The sequence below is a fragment of the Nelumbo nucifera genome, chromosome 4 (assembly GCF_055504915.1).
Source record: "Nelumbo nucifera cultivar China Antique chromosome 4, China Antique-T2T, whole genome shotgun sequence".
Lineage (NCBI taxonomy): Eukaryota > Viridiplantae > Streptophyta > Magnoliopsida > Proteales > Nelumbonaceae > Nelumbo > Nelumbo nucifera.
This window is the reverse complement of record NC_142652.1, coordinates 58,002,505-58,018,940: the sequence shown is the minus strand read 5'-3', so window position 1 is coordinate 58,018,940 and position 16,436 is coordinate 58,002,505.

The window sequence follows — 16,436 nt, the reverse complement described above, 5'->3', positions numbered from 1 at the left end:
TTTGTTAAATCCACATTTATATCAAAATGTGGTTTTTAATCTCAAGAAATTTATACGAATAAAGATATTAATAATAGAATAAATTATTTATTATATTTTAATTTGGATTAAATAAAAGTATATATATTATTTACAAATATAAAAATGTTATTTATAAAATACTCAAGAATATAATATAAATTGAATTTGTCAAATCCATTATTCTACATTTATATCAAAAAATGATATTTTATCTCAAAATTTATGGAAAAAATGTTAATAATGGAATAATTATTTTAGTAGTTAAAAATTATGAATTTGCACATGATGTGTATCTTAGAAAATTTAATATATTTGATATATTTTAAGTTAATATTATATATTTTTATAAATTTTTAATTGATATTTTAATTACATTTTATAATAACATGTTTACTTTTTACAAAAATAAAAATATTGTTAACTAAACATTTGAGAATTAATTCTTAGTTGACTTTTGGTTAATATTAAAAATTTAAAATAATAAAACAGAAAATAATCAATATAATAATTCATGTACAATAGTTGCATATGTTTTGTGCCTTGAAATTCAATAGAAAATAACATAATAATAGCTTTATGCATGTATTAATTTGTAAAAAATATATATAATATGTTCTATGATTCTTTATTAATACATTATCAATAAAATTTTATGAATTCTGTGCATCCCACTGTATTAGTTGTAGTATATTTTTTCACATATACCTTTAGAATATACATTTTTTATATATTTATACATTAATTGTGGCTATTTTAATCTTAAATATAATGTTATTAATATATTTATGGAATTTATATGCATTTTTTGGTGTATCCATATTTTTCGTCCATATCCATGAGTTTCCAAAGCGTATTTGTATTGGTATCTGAGTCATCCGATACAATACTCGATACCGATACTTTAATCCTTGGGCCAAACTAGGTTTGGTGGCTGGCCAAATTTTTAAAAATTTTCTAATTCAATCCGGGAACTGATTTTTCGGTGATTTTGAAATATGAAATTATAGGATCGATCTTGCACTAAACTAGACCATATTTGAAACTAAATTAAAAATTAATTATACATGATATGGAGACCACAATACACAGCTCCCAGAGTGGTAATTTATGTCCAATATCAGTCACAAAATCGGCCTCCAACTGAAGATGACATAGTGTGTACGTGAAACTGATTCAACAACACCATTTTAGCAAAACCAATCTCCAACTTGCTTGGATCGAGGTGGGTACATGAACCCAATATCCTTTAATGTTTTCTTGCAAAAACACAGTAGAAGACTGATGGAAATCAGCCCCTATCACAACTGGGATGAATTAGGGTTTTTGGGAGGCAAGGGAGAAGAGAAGAAAGCAAGAGAGTGGAGAAAATTGGTGAATTCACCTCTCCCCTCTTAGTACCTTATATTGAACACTCTCTTAACCAAATTAGGAGTTGTTTCAAATCAAATTTGGATTAGGACTTTATCTTTAATTGATAAGAACTCTCTTCTTAAGAGAAGAATGGGTGGCGCTCTATACCTAGATTCATGCTCACTTTCAACCCAAATCACATGACAACTTGACTAATCATATTAGTAATAGGCGTTAGGTCCATTTCCTCTAATGGTTCACATCCCAAGGTGTTGCATAGCCACTTTGATCTTGAATATTGTATGGAGTGGGACTCATAAAGGTATCACACAAGTCCATAAAGGTTCGCCCCCACCTCTGTTAGAGGTTAGGCCAAATTCACTGCTCAGGGGTAGTGAACCCTTGACCCAATTAGCTTGGGCTCAATTTGGGCCCAACATTTACACATAAATGATCATTGGATTCAACCACCCTATGAAGACCCACGGATAATGGACTTATCTAAGATAAAGCCCATCAAGTAATCAGCCTTCTAATGGTCTCTTACACCTAACCTCTCAACCCATAATCATCAAAACACTGCCCATAAGGAATGACCTCTTATCTAACTATGAAATGCAGTGTCATAACTCTCTACTCAGATGGATTTTGGAATTAAAACCTTTTGTAAACCTTTTTCATAAAATAGTAATATAACATATAAATATATTTTGCAAATCAGATTTCAAATATAGTTGAAATTCACTACCGACAGTTTAGGTTTCCATTAGAGAGAATGTGAACCATAATATTCATTTTGTCTGACAAAGAGGTTAACCCTATGATTGTGATCACCCACTCAGGTAATTTTCCAAAACTTAGTACAGTATCATAATCAAGTCTAGGGTTAAACATAACTTTCTAGTTTTTTCCATCCATCTCCAAGGTTCAAGGCATAATTGGAAATTGGTCCGAGATCAATGTTTCTTCTAAATACCCACTAGCTGTGCTTGGGACCTAACTCTAGAAGTTGAGATAAGCTACTCCACCAATTCGGCAAAATACCAATGTTATCATTGTTAGGATAAACTCCCCAATTTTATCCAATGGCTGAGAATATTCTAAACTAATATGAGTCTTATAAGTGTCCAATTTAAGGAGTAATTCACAAAAACACACCAATTTAAACATAAAACAATATTGTACTTTATTCATTTACTAATAAATGTTTGCATACATCAATCTAATTGGAGTTAATACTGTCTAACAACTCCCACTTACACTTAGGTCCAATCGGGTATTAACCTCAGTCCCATACTATCCACATGTCCTTCAAACACTTTCTATATTAGTGGCTTATTTAATAGGTCTACCACATTTTCCGCTAATGCCACCTTTTGAATCTGAATGCTTCCTCTACCAACAATCTCTCATAGAATGTGATACTTCTTCTCAATGTGCTTTGAATTTAAGTGGGCTCTTAGCTCTTCAACTTGGCTCTTTATCTTGAGCAATGGCTCCAGTGTGCTAGATGGAATGGGTGATGTGTTAGATGGTATGACTCCTAATTCCCAAGTGAATTTCTTTACCCATACTACTTCCTTGTCAACCTCACTTATGGCAAATTGTGGACCCTTATTTGTTATTTTTCCAACTGGCTGCATAGATTCTCAACATAAAAATATATCCAGATGTAAACTTTCTATCATCTAGGTCAAGCTGAAAGTCGGCATCTGTATAACCGGTCATTTGTAGTGAACTACCATCAAAGACAAGACAATAGTCTTTAGCTCTTCATAGATATTTTAGTATGTAATGAATCCTGCATGTTGAATCTTTGACAACCTTGTCAATGTAAGTAGATTGGTATAATCCAATTAACCTCTTCGTGAACATAGTTTTGATATGTTTTATTTAGTAAGATCTTTTGACAATATTTTGATAACTTTTATTCAGTAAGATCTCCATTCAGAAATATAGTTTTAACATCAATTTGCCAGATTTCATAATCGTAGTGTGCAACTATAGCTAATAGTATCCTGATGGATTTAAGCATAGCCACAGGAGAGAAGGTTTCCTCATAATCGACTCTTTCTTTTTGAATGTAACCTTTCACAACAAGTTGAGCTTTATAGGTATCAATCTTTCCATTTAGGGCCCTTCTTCCTCTTGTAGATCCACTTGTAACTAATTGCTTTCACCCTAGGGGATGGATTTACCAAAGTCCAAACTCTGTTGGTATTCATTGAGTCTATCTCAAATTTCATGGCATCTACCCACTTCAAGGAGTCTATGTCTAACATAGCTTTCGTATAAGTCAAGGGATCTTTCTTACTATTAATGGCTTCCATCAAGTAACTTTCTTGTTCGTATCCGAAATGTACAAGAGGTTAGATATCCGAGTAGATCTTCTAGGTTAAGTATTGATATCTAGAACTTACAGGTTATCTTCCTCTACCCTTGAGCCCTACTCATCAAGAATAACTTCCTGATAATGATTTTTGAGGGTGTAGTCTTCTTCTAAGAAGTGGGCATCTCGACTAACAAAGACCTTTTGTTTTCTTAGGTCATAGAAGAGATACCTAATGGAGTCCTTAGGGTAACCTACAAATAGGCAATGATTGGTTTTGGATTCTAGTTTGTATGCATTTGTCTCTTTTACGTATGTTGGACAATTCACACTTTAAAGTGTCTAACACTTGGTTTCTTACAATTCCAAAGCTCATATAGTCTTAGGAACCAACTTGGTTGGAACTTGGTTCAGCATGTAGATCGTAATTTCTAATACATGCCTCTAAAAGGATATGGGTTACTCTAAATAGACGATATGTGTTCGAACCATATCTAATAAAGTCCAATTTCTTCTCCGTGATACACCATTTAATTGTGAGGTAGCAGGAGGAAACAATTGTGATATAATTCCATTGTCCTTTAGGTAGTCCCCGAATTCATCATAGATATATTCACCTCATCAATCTGATCAAAGGGCTATGATTTGTCTCCCCAATTGTTTCTCGACTTCATGTCTAAATTCTTTCAACTTTTCAAAGGATTCAGACTCATGTCTCATTAGGTACACATACTCATACGGAGAATAGTCGTTGGGAGCCTTAGCCATGAACAGTTACCGGGTTTTGGATTACCATCGAGCCCGAACTCCCTACAGTTACCAATTATTTCTCCGATTAGTGTTGAGCTAGAGCCCTAGGAGTTACTAGTTAGGAATTGAGCCTTTGTATTGTAGTATGCATGTTGTAGAGTTTTGGAGCCTTTCAGGGATAACCATTGAGCTAGAGCCCCTAGAGTTATTGGTAGCTAGGATTAACATCAAGCCAGAACCCCTAGAGTTACTAGCTTGAGAGTTAAGCTCATGTTCTTTCCTTTTTGTTATATTTTGGGATTATCATTAAGCCATATCCCTCAAAGCTACTAGTTTTCTAGGTTTATTGTTGACTAGAAGCCTTTAGTGTTACTAGTAAGCTAGGATCACCATCAAGCCAAAGCCCCCTAGAGCTACTAGTGAGGCATTGATCTTGAGTATAAGATTGGAACTAGGTCTCTATGATGGATTGTGCCTTTGTGAAATGCTTGGTATTACCATTGACAACATTTAAATTAAATAACATCTGAAATACAATGTTGTATAAATATATTCTATGATTTGTCACTTGCGTCGTAGTTTCTTTGAATCACTATTATAATTACAACATTGTCATTCACAGTTATGCGCTTAACGCAACTGATGAGGTGTGATTTTGCCTGACCTAGTGAGCAGAGGACACGTGGACGTGACTTGCCAGTTAGACTATAAATCAGCATTTACCGCCACCTTAGCACCACCTACCACCTCGGCGGACCAAGCCACCTCGGGTGTCTCGGGTACCTCAGAAATGATCGAGGTTTGGGTAGCTTAGGATTGCCTAACTTACCGGGGTGACACGTCAAACTTCTAGAAGCATGCCAGCCATCTCCAAGCTCTTTAGGATCACACCACACGACTGGAGGACTTATCTTTATCCCACCTGAATCGGACGGACACGATAGGCCTTATCGGCTAGCACGTTATCTACCTCCCGGGGTGGAACAGACTCCTAACAGCGTGGGCCGAGGATCTCGGAGGTATTTCGTAAAACCCACAACAACCCAACTATATAAGGGCATCAGCCCCTGAAACTCAAGTGGTGCGATTTAGTGCATTCTAGCTCTCATACTCAATTGCTTTCAGCTCGCAACCAACTTAGTACTAACTTAAGCATCGGAGTGACTACGCCGGGTTAGCCACCCCAGGTTCTTTAAGTACTTCTTCCATACAATTCAACCGGCTTGCTAGGCGAGCTATCATCTAGCTAGGAGCCACTAGATCGTGCACCATCAATTGGCGTCATCTGTAGGAAGTATAGCATGAAGCTCAACCCGAGCAAGTGTGTCTTTGAGGTCACATCGGGCAAATTCCTAGACTACATAGTGAACCAGTGTGGCATCGAAACCAACCCAGACAAGATAAAGGTCATACTAGATATAAGACCATCCCAAAATATAAAGGAAGTGCAAAGACTGACTGGTCGGGTAGCCGCCTTAAACCGGTTTATGTCTAAATCGATAGGTCGGTGCCTACCCTTCTTTAAGGCAATCAATAAGAATAAGGACTTTGAATGGTCCGAAGAGTGCCAGCTCGAGTTCGACGAGCTGAAAAAGTACCTAACTAGCCTACCGGTTTTAACCCAACTTGAAGTTGGAGATGAGCTTCGACTTTACCTCTCAGCAAGTGATGAGGTGGTCAGCTTGGTACTAATTCGAGAGGTAGACCAGGTCTAAAGGCCCGTCTACTACGTAAGAAAAGTTTTGCAAGAAGTAGAGATGAAGTACCTTACATCGAGAAGCTGGCCTACGCCCTAGTGATCGCAACATGGAAGTTGCGCCCTTACTTCCAAGCTCACACAATTGTCGTCCTCATCAATAGACCACTGAAGCACATTCCAAAGAAGCCCGAGGTCTCAAGCAGGCTGACGAAGTGGGCCATTGAGCTAAGCGAGTATGATATCCAGTTCGAGCTATGCCCAACAATTAAAGCTCAAGTCTTGGTGGATTTCATTGCGGAATGCACGTTTAACACGCCGGCCCCTGAGGTGGCTAAGCCAACTAGCATGTCAGAGGCGTCAACCAGTGCGACACCGGTTCCGGTCAGGGAAAGCCCGACTTGGGATGAGGAGCCCTGGATTCTCCATGTTGACAGCTCGTCTAATCAGTGAGGAAGCGGTGTTGGACTCATACTGTATAGGCCGAGTGAGGTGAAGCTGGAGTACGCTCTCCAGTTCAGATTCGAGGCATCGAACAACGAGGCAGAGTACAAGGCATTGATAGTCGGGCTACACTTGGCGAAGGAGGTCGGCGCAAAGCACGTCGTGGTATGTAGTGATTCCTAGCTGGTAAATGGTGAGTACGAGGCTCGGGAACTTGTCATGATGGCTTACTTGGCCAAAGAGAGGGAGCTCCTGCCCAGCTCCTTTCTTGGTTCATCCGGCAAGTACTGAGGTCAGAGAATATCGAGGCCAATGCACTATCGAAGTTGGCGGCGAGTACAAGCGACAAAACAATGAGGACGGTGTACATAAAAGACCTGCCTTGACCCAACATTCTCGGGGAGGGGGAGAAGAGGTCGCTCTTGTGTTGCAAGAAGAACCGAGTTGGGCCGACCCACTTGTTGATTATCTGCTCCATGGGACCCTACCAGCAAATCATAATGCAGCTCGGAGGGTAGAGTGTCAGTCAGCCCGATACGTCCTTATCGACGGGCAGCTATACAAGAGATCTTTCATACTCCCTTACTTGCGTTGCTTGCGGTCTTCAAAAGCAGATCAGGTACTACACGAGGTTCATGAAGGTCTCTGTGGAGGACACCTGGGGGTAGGGTGCTCACCCAAAAAGCGCTAAGGCAAGGGTACTGTTGGCCCATAATGAAAGAGGATGCACTCGAGCTTGTCAAGAAGTGTGATAATTAACAGAGGCACGCCAACATCCTTCATCAGCCTGCCGCTGATCTGAAGTACTTGACCAGCCCATGGCCTTTTGCCCAGTGGGGAATAGATATCCCTGGTCCATTCTCATCGGCAATCGGGTAGAGGAGATTTTTGGTTGTGGTAGTGGACTACTTTATGAAATGGGTAGAAGTCGAGCCGCTGGTGACGATCCCAGCCCGGAACATGCAAAACTTCTTCTGGAAGAACATAGTGTGCCGCTTTGGATTACCCAAGGTGTTGATATCAAATATCAGGAAGCAATTCAAAAATATCAAGTTCCAAAGCTGGTGTGCTGAGATGGGGTCCAGTAGAACTTCACATCGGTAGCACACCCACAAGCAAATAGACAAGACGAGGTGACAAACAGGGCTATCCTCTGCAAACTAAAAGCTCGGTAAGCGTGAGCTAAAGGTTTGTGGGTGGACGAGTTACCCAGTATCCTTTGGGCCTACAGAACGACCATCAAGACTGCAACAGGTGAGACACTATTTAACTTGACATATGGTACGGAGGCCGTTATCCTAGCTGAGATTGAAGTACCGACCTTGTGACTTGAGGCATATGATGAGGAGGCCAACGATGACAAACTTTGGATGAACCTCGACCTAATCGAAGAAGTATGTGACCTGGCCTACATCTGGACTGTGGCCTACCAACAGTGGGTAGCTTGGTACTACAATGCCCAAGTCAAGAGACGCCAGTTCTGAGTTGGTGACCTAGTACTTCGGAAGGTGATGGTACCTAGCTCAGTGTGGGTAAGTTCAAACTGAATTGGGAGGTTCCATACTGGGTGAGATTGGTTTTTGGAAAAGGCACAGACAAGCTCGAGACGTTGGAAGGGAAGTAGGTGCCCCGTGCTTGGAACGTCGATAATTTGAGAAGATACTACCTATGAGTTTGAAAGTAAGACATCTAAAAATTTCTCTAAGTCAAGAAGACCAGTGAGTTGGTTAGATTGCACAGTGGAGAGTGGACTACGAGTCGCTCCCAATGCCCAAGGGCCACGGCACCGAGCTAATAGGTGACTTCGGTGGCAGCATAAGACCCAGTTGGTTCTAAGCATGGGCACAGGACAAATCCAACTCGCACCTCATCGGTGTGCAGGCAGGTTGGGGTTACACTCTACAGTGTTTGCTTGCCTTGGCATACATCAACTTCGGGTTATTCCTAACTATGCCTAGCTCATCAACTCGGCACCTCGGTGTAATTTATACTTTAGAAAATTTTTGCAAGCATATGTTATTGTATACGAAGTGACAATTAAGTGACAATTCATTACTTTGTAAAAGTAGTTCTAGTACAATAAAAAAAAAAGAGAAAAAGAAAGAAGGTTCTACTAGGTCGAGCTCAGAGGCTCGGCATACATTGTATATATAGGGAGGTCCAACCATTGATATGTTTGGAGTCCTTGGCCGACTCAACCTCCATAAACTTATCTATAGTAGTAACCTCATTGGTCTCCATGACCTCGTCGACTGCCGCATCCGGACTACTTGACTTCTCCTCAGCCCCCTCACTGATTCCATCATTGCTTTCTTCCTCGGAGTCTAGGTCTTCTTTTCTGATTGGATCACGATCTTCATAATAACTCCAACAGTAGTAAGCAGTTTGAGGTCGAGTTGAGGAAACGCGCGCTTGGCCAACCAATGACAAAGTTCGAAGCCCTTACGGAACACCGAAGTAGCAGTTTCTTGCATAAATTTGTTGAACTCTAGAGAAGCTTTATAAGTCTTGACGGCAAGAACCCTGGCCTCCTTGATCTCCTGAGTGAAGATGGCCTCACAGTCGGCAAGGGTAGCCTTATGCTCCTCGATCTCCTTCGTCATCTCGCGAATGCACTCGTCCCTTCGCTTCGCCTTGGCCTTCCACTTCCTTGCACAGTCCACAACCTTCAACAATTTGGTCTAGCACTCCATCACCTTAGACTCGGCGGCCTGTGCCTTGGCCTCAACTACTTGCACCTTGGCCTTTAGAGCCTTCGCCTTTGCCTCGAAGACTTGCAGCAATGCCATATGTTGGTTGGATTGCTCTACTAGTGAGTGGACCATTGAGTTCGTCTGCAAGAAGAGCATACTATTAAGAAGAGTGAAAAACACAAACAATTGAGAAGTGAGTTCGGAAACATACCACAATAAGATGACCCCAAGCTGTGGTGGTGAGCTTAGAACGTAGCATCTTGGCATACTTGGAGACTTTAACAGGGAAAATAACCTCCTTGCTTTAGAGAGTGGCTACCTGGGCGTCAAAAATGCTTTGGCCCTCCTCAGGGATTGCGCTAAAAGTGGCGGCCTCGGATTGACTAGACTGGGGCTTAGATTCTTGGGCCACCTCGGGCTCGCGGAGTGGTGACCCGGTTCCCTGGTCTTCTTTGACTAGGTCGATAACTAGGACTTCTTCTCTCTTTGCTGAAGTAGCAGGTGTGGAGGGCAGGACAACGAGCTTGGCCGTTGGGGCATCGATGCGGGACATCTTCCTTTTCTTCTTCTTCTTCTTCATGTCGGTGAACAGTTTTGAGATCGGAACATCAGCCATGATGCCTGCGAAGAAAAATGTGCCTAGTTAGCAGAAGTAACAGAACAAGAAAGGCAAAGTGTGTGCGTACCAAAGTGGCGACCTACCCGAACGACTCAACCCGGTTTTAACCAACTTCTCCTCGATCAGAAAGTCTTCCAGCTTTAACCCGACCTTCGCCCAAGAGCAGATTTCTTTCTTGATCTGCTTATCTAGCTTAATACGACGGTCACTAATGGCCATCCTCCAATGCGTCGGGAATGGCCACCCCCCAGCAATAGTAACAATGAAGTAACGTCTCTTCCAAGCCAGAACCTTATTGGGGTAATCATGCAAGACTTTGTACCCAAGTCGAGGGGAGATATAATAGCTATGTTTTTCTGTCGAAGTAAGGCTGACGGGATTTTTCTTGATAGAACAGATCAAGTTGAAGATATCTAAGGTCAAAGGTCTACCGTAGTTGTAGAAATGGGAAATGATTCCTATAATGGTACAAATTGAATTGGATGGAGTTGGTCTATAGCGATGTCGAAGAACATGATGACCTCAATAATGAAAGGGTGGAGTGGAAAGCGAGGTCTGGCAACTAATTGCTCTTCAAACACCACGATCTCATTATGATCATGGTCCCAAGGATACACTTTTAAGGGGATACTCTAGCCGTGGTCATCGAGGAATTTGTAGTGGGCAGCCAGCACCCGGAGTCTCTTTGCCGTCATAACAGAATGACCGAAGCGATCCGGCCCCCGAGAGTAACGAGATGAAGAGGCTTCCTTCCCAGAAGATTGATGCTCTTGTACCGAAGTGGCCTCCTCAGTCGGGCTGGACTCAAAACTACGTGTTGACGTCACTAACTCGGTAGGACCCGACTCTATGTTCGGGGCCAAGGCATCTACCTCGGCCCCGATGGATTCACCACTCGCCTCAAGAAAACTTCCCGAGCTACTATTGCTAGACATATTTAACTAAGGAAAAAAAGTAGACAAGGAGACTAAGACAGAGCAGGCGACTTACCTAGGACCAAAGAGGGAAAGGAGACGACCTCGAAGATAAGGGCAGATAGCACCGACCTGGGAGCAGACGCGTGACCTTAGGAATTCGATAAGGCGAAGAGAATGGGACCCCAAGGCCCCTATTTATAGCAACTGTGGCTGATCCTGGACGGTCTAGATCAATGTGATCCGACGGCTCTCATTGAAACCTATTGCACGCCTTCCGAGGACAAAGTCAGTTGAGCGCGCTGTTAGCACCCGATTTTTGCTCGGTCTACCGCTTGAGCCTCCAATTCACCCCAAACACCTAATCAGACCCTTCCAACCTCTCCAAAACACCCAAAAACCCAAAAGACCCAAGTTTCACCCCGAGAGCCCTCAGATCCACCATTAAACCTACATGATACCTATCCAATGGCCCCGATCAGCCCTACTCACACCTCAACCATTAGATCAGACACAACCATCAGACCCAAGATCTCCCAAAATAGTTACTCATAAAATTTCACCTTAAGATTCCCCTGTTTACCCCCTCATCAAACGAAGATTCCATTTCGACCATCCTCATCAACCTAAACATCTAAGGCCCAGATTACCTTGATCTTGACACACTCGAACCAATCAGACCACACCTTTAGACTCCAAACACACCAAAACACCTTCCCATGAAGTTTTAACACTAGATTCTCTCATTTGCCCTTTCATCACACACAAATTCCTCTCTGAAACGTCTCATTGACCCAAATTCCTACAATCTTGGCCCTCTAAGACTGATCAGACCTCATCATCAGATCCCGGACACCCCCAAATACCTACATATGAAATTCCAGCCCAAAACACCTTCGTTTACCCTCGATCGCACAAAGATTCTATTTTGAGGCTACAGATTGACCAGATTATAAATCAGCCCAATCCGGGCCCAGTTGGGTCAATCTGACCCCACTAATCAGCTCGGGTTACCCAAAAACCATAGCCTATAAAAACTTATTCAAAGATACCCTCATTTCCCCTTCCATCTAAAACGATTCCATTTTGGTCGATCTTACTAAACCGCACATGCACGTTTTTGGCCCAAAAATCCCCACTAATGAATCAGAAGACCCGGTTTGACCCATTTTTTCAAAATTACCAAAATACCCTCAGAACCCCAAAATTACCTTACTGCCACTAGCCCTATTATAAATGCTAACCTAAATCCCTCATAAACAGCGGCGGATCGGCAGAAATCTCTCTCCACTAATCATTATCTCTTACCTTCTTCTCCTTCTCCTCCTCCTCCTCCTTCTTCTTCTCATTCCTTTCACTTTGTTTTCTCTTGGTTCACCTCTCGTCATCGCCGCTGCAGGTGGCAACAGCGATAGATCTGGACTCTTCTTCCTCCTTTAGACTGAAGCAGAGCAGCGGTCGATTAGCGGAGTGGCGGTTACTTCACACCGGCCTCACCCCACTCTTCTTCTCGTAATCTCACGAGGGAGATGGCTTCAGAGAGTTACTGTTCATCGACATTTTCCTCTCAACAGCGGCGAATCAAAGCGGCGGCGAATGAATCCCCTTCGATTGCTCCTACTCGCCCTGTAAAACTTCCCCTTCATTCTCTTCCTTCATTTCTTTCTCTCCCCAGATCCCTTGCTCCTTCATCACTTATCCCATCTTCAACATGAAGCAGAGGAGTTGCAGAGCAAGCTCCCATACGGATAGAACCCCTGTGCAAACTAAGTGTTTCACGTTTGATCACAGGGTTCTCCCGTCTCTATCTTCATCGTCAGCTCGTTCGGAAGTGCTGTCAATTAAAGCCTTCCTCCTCCTCAAGCTCCCCTGTTTGAATACTGTTCACCAAAAACTTGCTACTAGTGATCAGGAGACCGATACCTAGTTGAAGTTATCTCCGTCTAATCGTGTTGGATTGAACTCAACATCGCTAGTATTCCTGTGCAAATATTCCTTAGGCCATATCCTTCTTGAGTAACTCCCTCTCTCTCATTCTGTGTATTTTTTTTATTTTTATTTTCTTATGTTTGTTTTAGCATTGCATTTTGTAGGCATTTGGAGCTAGGAGTAGAGGGAATGGGTTGTTTCAGCTCTCATACCTCTTGGTACCAACCCAGATTTAGGCTTAGGTTCTTGTTGTTTGTTTTGAGGATTAAAATTCCTTTTACCCCAGAATCTGTAGCTTGATGTCTTAAAGGCATCGATTAAGGGTATTCTAGGTCTTAGAATAGTCAAAATGTCCTATTTTTCCATTTAAATTCAATATTGTGACCTCTAAAGGTTTCTGTGCAAATATTGGTGAAAACTGGGGAAGTTTCAAGGCTTAAAGGCAGTTTTTGGGAAGTTGGTGTGAATTCCAATTAAGAGAGGGGGTGTTTTTGTGAAAAATTGAGCACCGGAGGACGTCTCCTATCTACTAAACCCAGAATGGCGCCCCTCCTACTATATTAGCATACTCCCTTCTCCCTAGTAAACCCTAGGATACCTCTCCGCTCATTCTTTTCATCTGTAACAAACCCAAGCCACCTCTAACTGCCCAATCCTCACCTTCCATCCCTTCCTAACGTCCAAATCTCAGCCCTGCATAATATTGGGTGTCCTCTCCTTCTCTTCTCAGCCTTAGGATCACCTTAGAACAATACTAACCCTCCATTCTAAACCCTAGGGCGCCCATATATCTACTAAAACCCAACTGTCGCCCCCCTCTTTCTCTCTAATCCCAGTTTTATCCACCATTCTCTATAAAAAGGACCCAAGGGGTCCTGAGAAGGGTTTGGATTTTGCCCCCAGGTAAGACGGAAGGCTATTCTTGAGAAGTTCAAGGGTAGAGGAAGAGGAGAACACCCAAGCAAGAGGATAGGTTCCTACATGTAGTTCACCTAACCACTTCTGCCACCTTTGGATTCGGATCCCAACCAATTTTCCATTAGTTTCAGATTTACTTTCCGTTCTTTAATTTCCAGTCCTTACTTTTATTTTTATAATTTACTTTTATCTAGTTTAATTTTTGTCTTCCTTTCTGCAGATCTGAAATTCGACCAGGTAAGACGGAAGGCCTAGATCGAGGAGTTTGAGGGTCAAAGGATAGATCCAGAGACTACTACCTCTAATCGAGTTGCAAACATTCTATTTAGTTTATTTATTTATTTATTTTTGTCATTAATTTATCTTTTTGCATGTTTCACTTTTAGCTTTGTTAGAATTTTATTTTAATGGATTCCAGTTTAATTAATTAAATTTTGTGTTTCTGCAATCTCCAATTGTATTATTTTGTCCGGATTGAAGTCCGTAACGATTTTTCCCTCACTTCCCTGTGGATACGACCCCTTTCTCACTACTAACTGCATTTGTAGTTACTTTGAGAATCGAAAAAATTTATAAATGCTGAAACTGGTGTTCCGAAGTGGTTAACGACACGCTTCTGGAGACACCAAGTTTTTGGCACCGTTGCCAAGGAAGTAACGGAGAAAAATTTTTATTTGCTTTGTTTCATTATCTTTTTTTATTTTTGTTTAATTACTTGATCTGCAATCTCATTTTAATTCTTGTTTCTCTTTGATTTTGCAGGACGTAATAGCAAAATGTGAGGTACCGAAGCGTTGCTAGACTGTTGAAGAAAAGAGAAGAGAAGAGGAATTGGATTGCGTTTCAGGTATAGTCATCTTAATTTAATCTTGTTTTTTTTTTTTAATTTTTGAACTCCTTTTTTTGGTAAAATAGTGAATTTTGAATTCTTAGTTAATTAATTTTTTTCTTTCTTTTTTTCTAGATCCGATTATTTTTTTAGTACTATTTCTTTTTCGTTTAGTTCTTAGATCTATTTTTTCTTTTAATTTCTTGTGCGAATTTCTGTTTAGGATTGTTAGTTTCTATTTTTTTTTATTTTTAGATTAGAAACTCACTTCATTTTATTTTATTTTATTTTTTTATTTATTGCCGCATATTCTTATTTTTTTTGTTTTTCTGTTTAATCCTTTGAGTAGAAATTTCCCTTGTTAGTATTTATTTTTGTGGTTGTTAATTTTTTTAATTAATCCTTTTATTTTTGGTTGGTTGTAATTCTTGGTTGCTTTATTTAATTACCCTTTAATTAGTTATTTAATTGAATAATTAATTGTTAATAGGAAATTATTCAAATTTTCGAATTTGAGTTTAAATTTCAAATTTGAATTCAAAATTTAAATTTTAATTCGAATCTGAGTTTGAATTTGATTTTGAATTTAAATTTCAAAATTTGAATTTCAAAAATAAATAAAAAATAATAAAAATAATAAAATAATAATAGAAAAATTAATTAATATTTTAAAATTTTTGCATTTGCATTCCAACATTTAGGGTTTTATATTCTAGAGCATGCATCATATAGGATTATTTAATTGTTGAAATTATCTTGTTAGTTGTGAATCCATTTGTGTTTTTTATTTTTTTAATAGTTCCTTTTGCTGAATTAGTTTTGTTTTATTATTTTATGTTAAATTGCTGAATTTCATATTAGAAATAATTGTCCATGTAATTAGTTGCATTTATTTTGTTTATTTTGTTTTTTTCGTTAATCCATTTAAGGGCAATCCAACTTAAATAAGATAAGGTGGGGATTTCATCACCCTTCCTTGGCCCAAAAACCACCATCTTTTCACGTGCGGTTCACCCTAGACCCTAATTTAAAATTTGGATAGAAAGATCCTTTAGGGAGCCTCACATTTGGTTTAAAAGTGTGCTGAATTTTAGGGAAGCTTGTAATTGCTTTCCATAACTAGTAGTTGGTGTTTAAGAAAAGAGGTTACACAGCTAAGCCTAAGCGTGTTTTGTGGTTACTTAATTAGGTCCTTGTGAGAGCAAGGGGAGCCTCCCACATCCCCACCTCTTACCTAGCTTACCAAAGGAAGTGGTGTAATTCCAAATGAACCTAAGAGGATTCACATTGGTTGAACCACTAGTTTAGGAAACCTTAGGTCAGTCCGTAGGTCGTGTGTTTAAATTGCTTGCATCTTTTTAAAATTTAAAAATTCAAATTTGAATTTAAATTTTAGGAATTTAAATGTCAAAATCTAAATTTGAATTTCAAAAAAAAGTTTTAAAGTTCAAATTTGAGTTTAAATTATAGAATTTAAATTTCAAAATCTAAATTTGAAATTAAATTTCAAGATTTAAATTTCAAATTTCAAAAAAAAAGAGAAGAAGAAAAAGGGACTTTTGACTTGTATGCTGGGAAGGAGATCTCTGAGGAGAGAAATAGTAGAACCCATACCTGAGATGGAGAGGTACCTCCATGACCAACAACGCAACCAAATGGCCAGAATCAATGATGCACAACCCAGAAAGCTAAAGGAGTATTTCACTCCGGCCTAGTATGACCCTTCATCCTGTATACAGTTGCTAGATTCCCAAGCCTTGCAGTATGAGATTAAATCAAGCACAATCCAGATGCTTCCCTCTTTCTATGGGAACCCGAGTGAGGACCCATACAAACACATAGACGAGTTTCTAGAAATCTGTTCCACTATAAGGATCTGAAACTTTAATGATGATGCCCTTAGATTAACTCTTTTCCCCTTCTCCTTGAAAGACACGGCCAAGC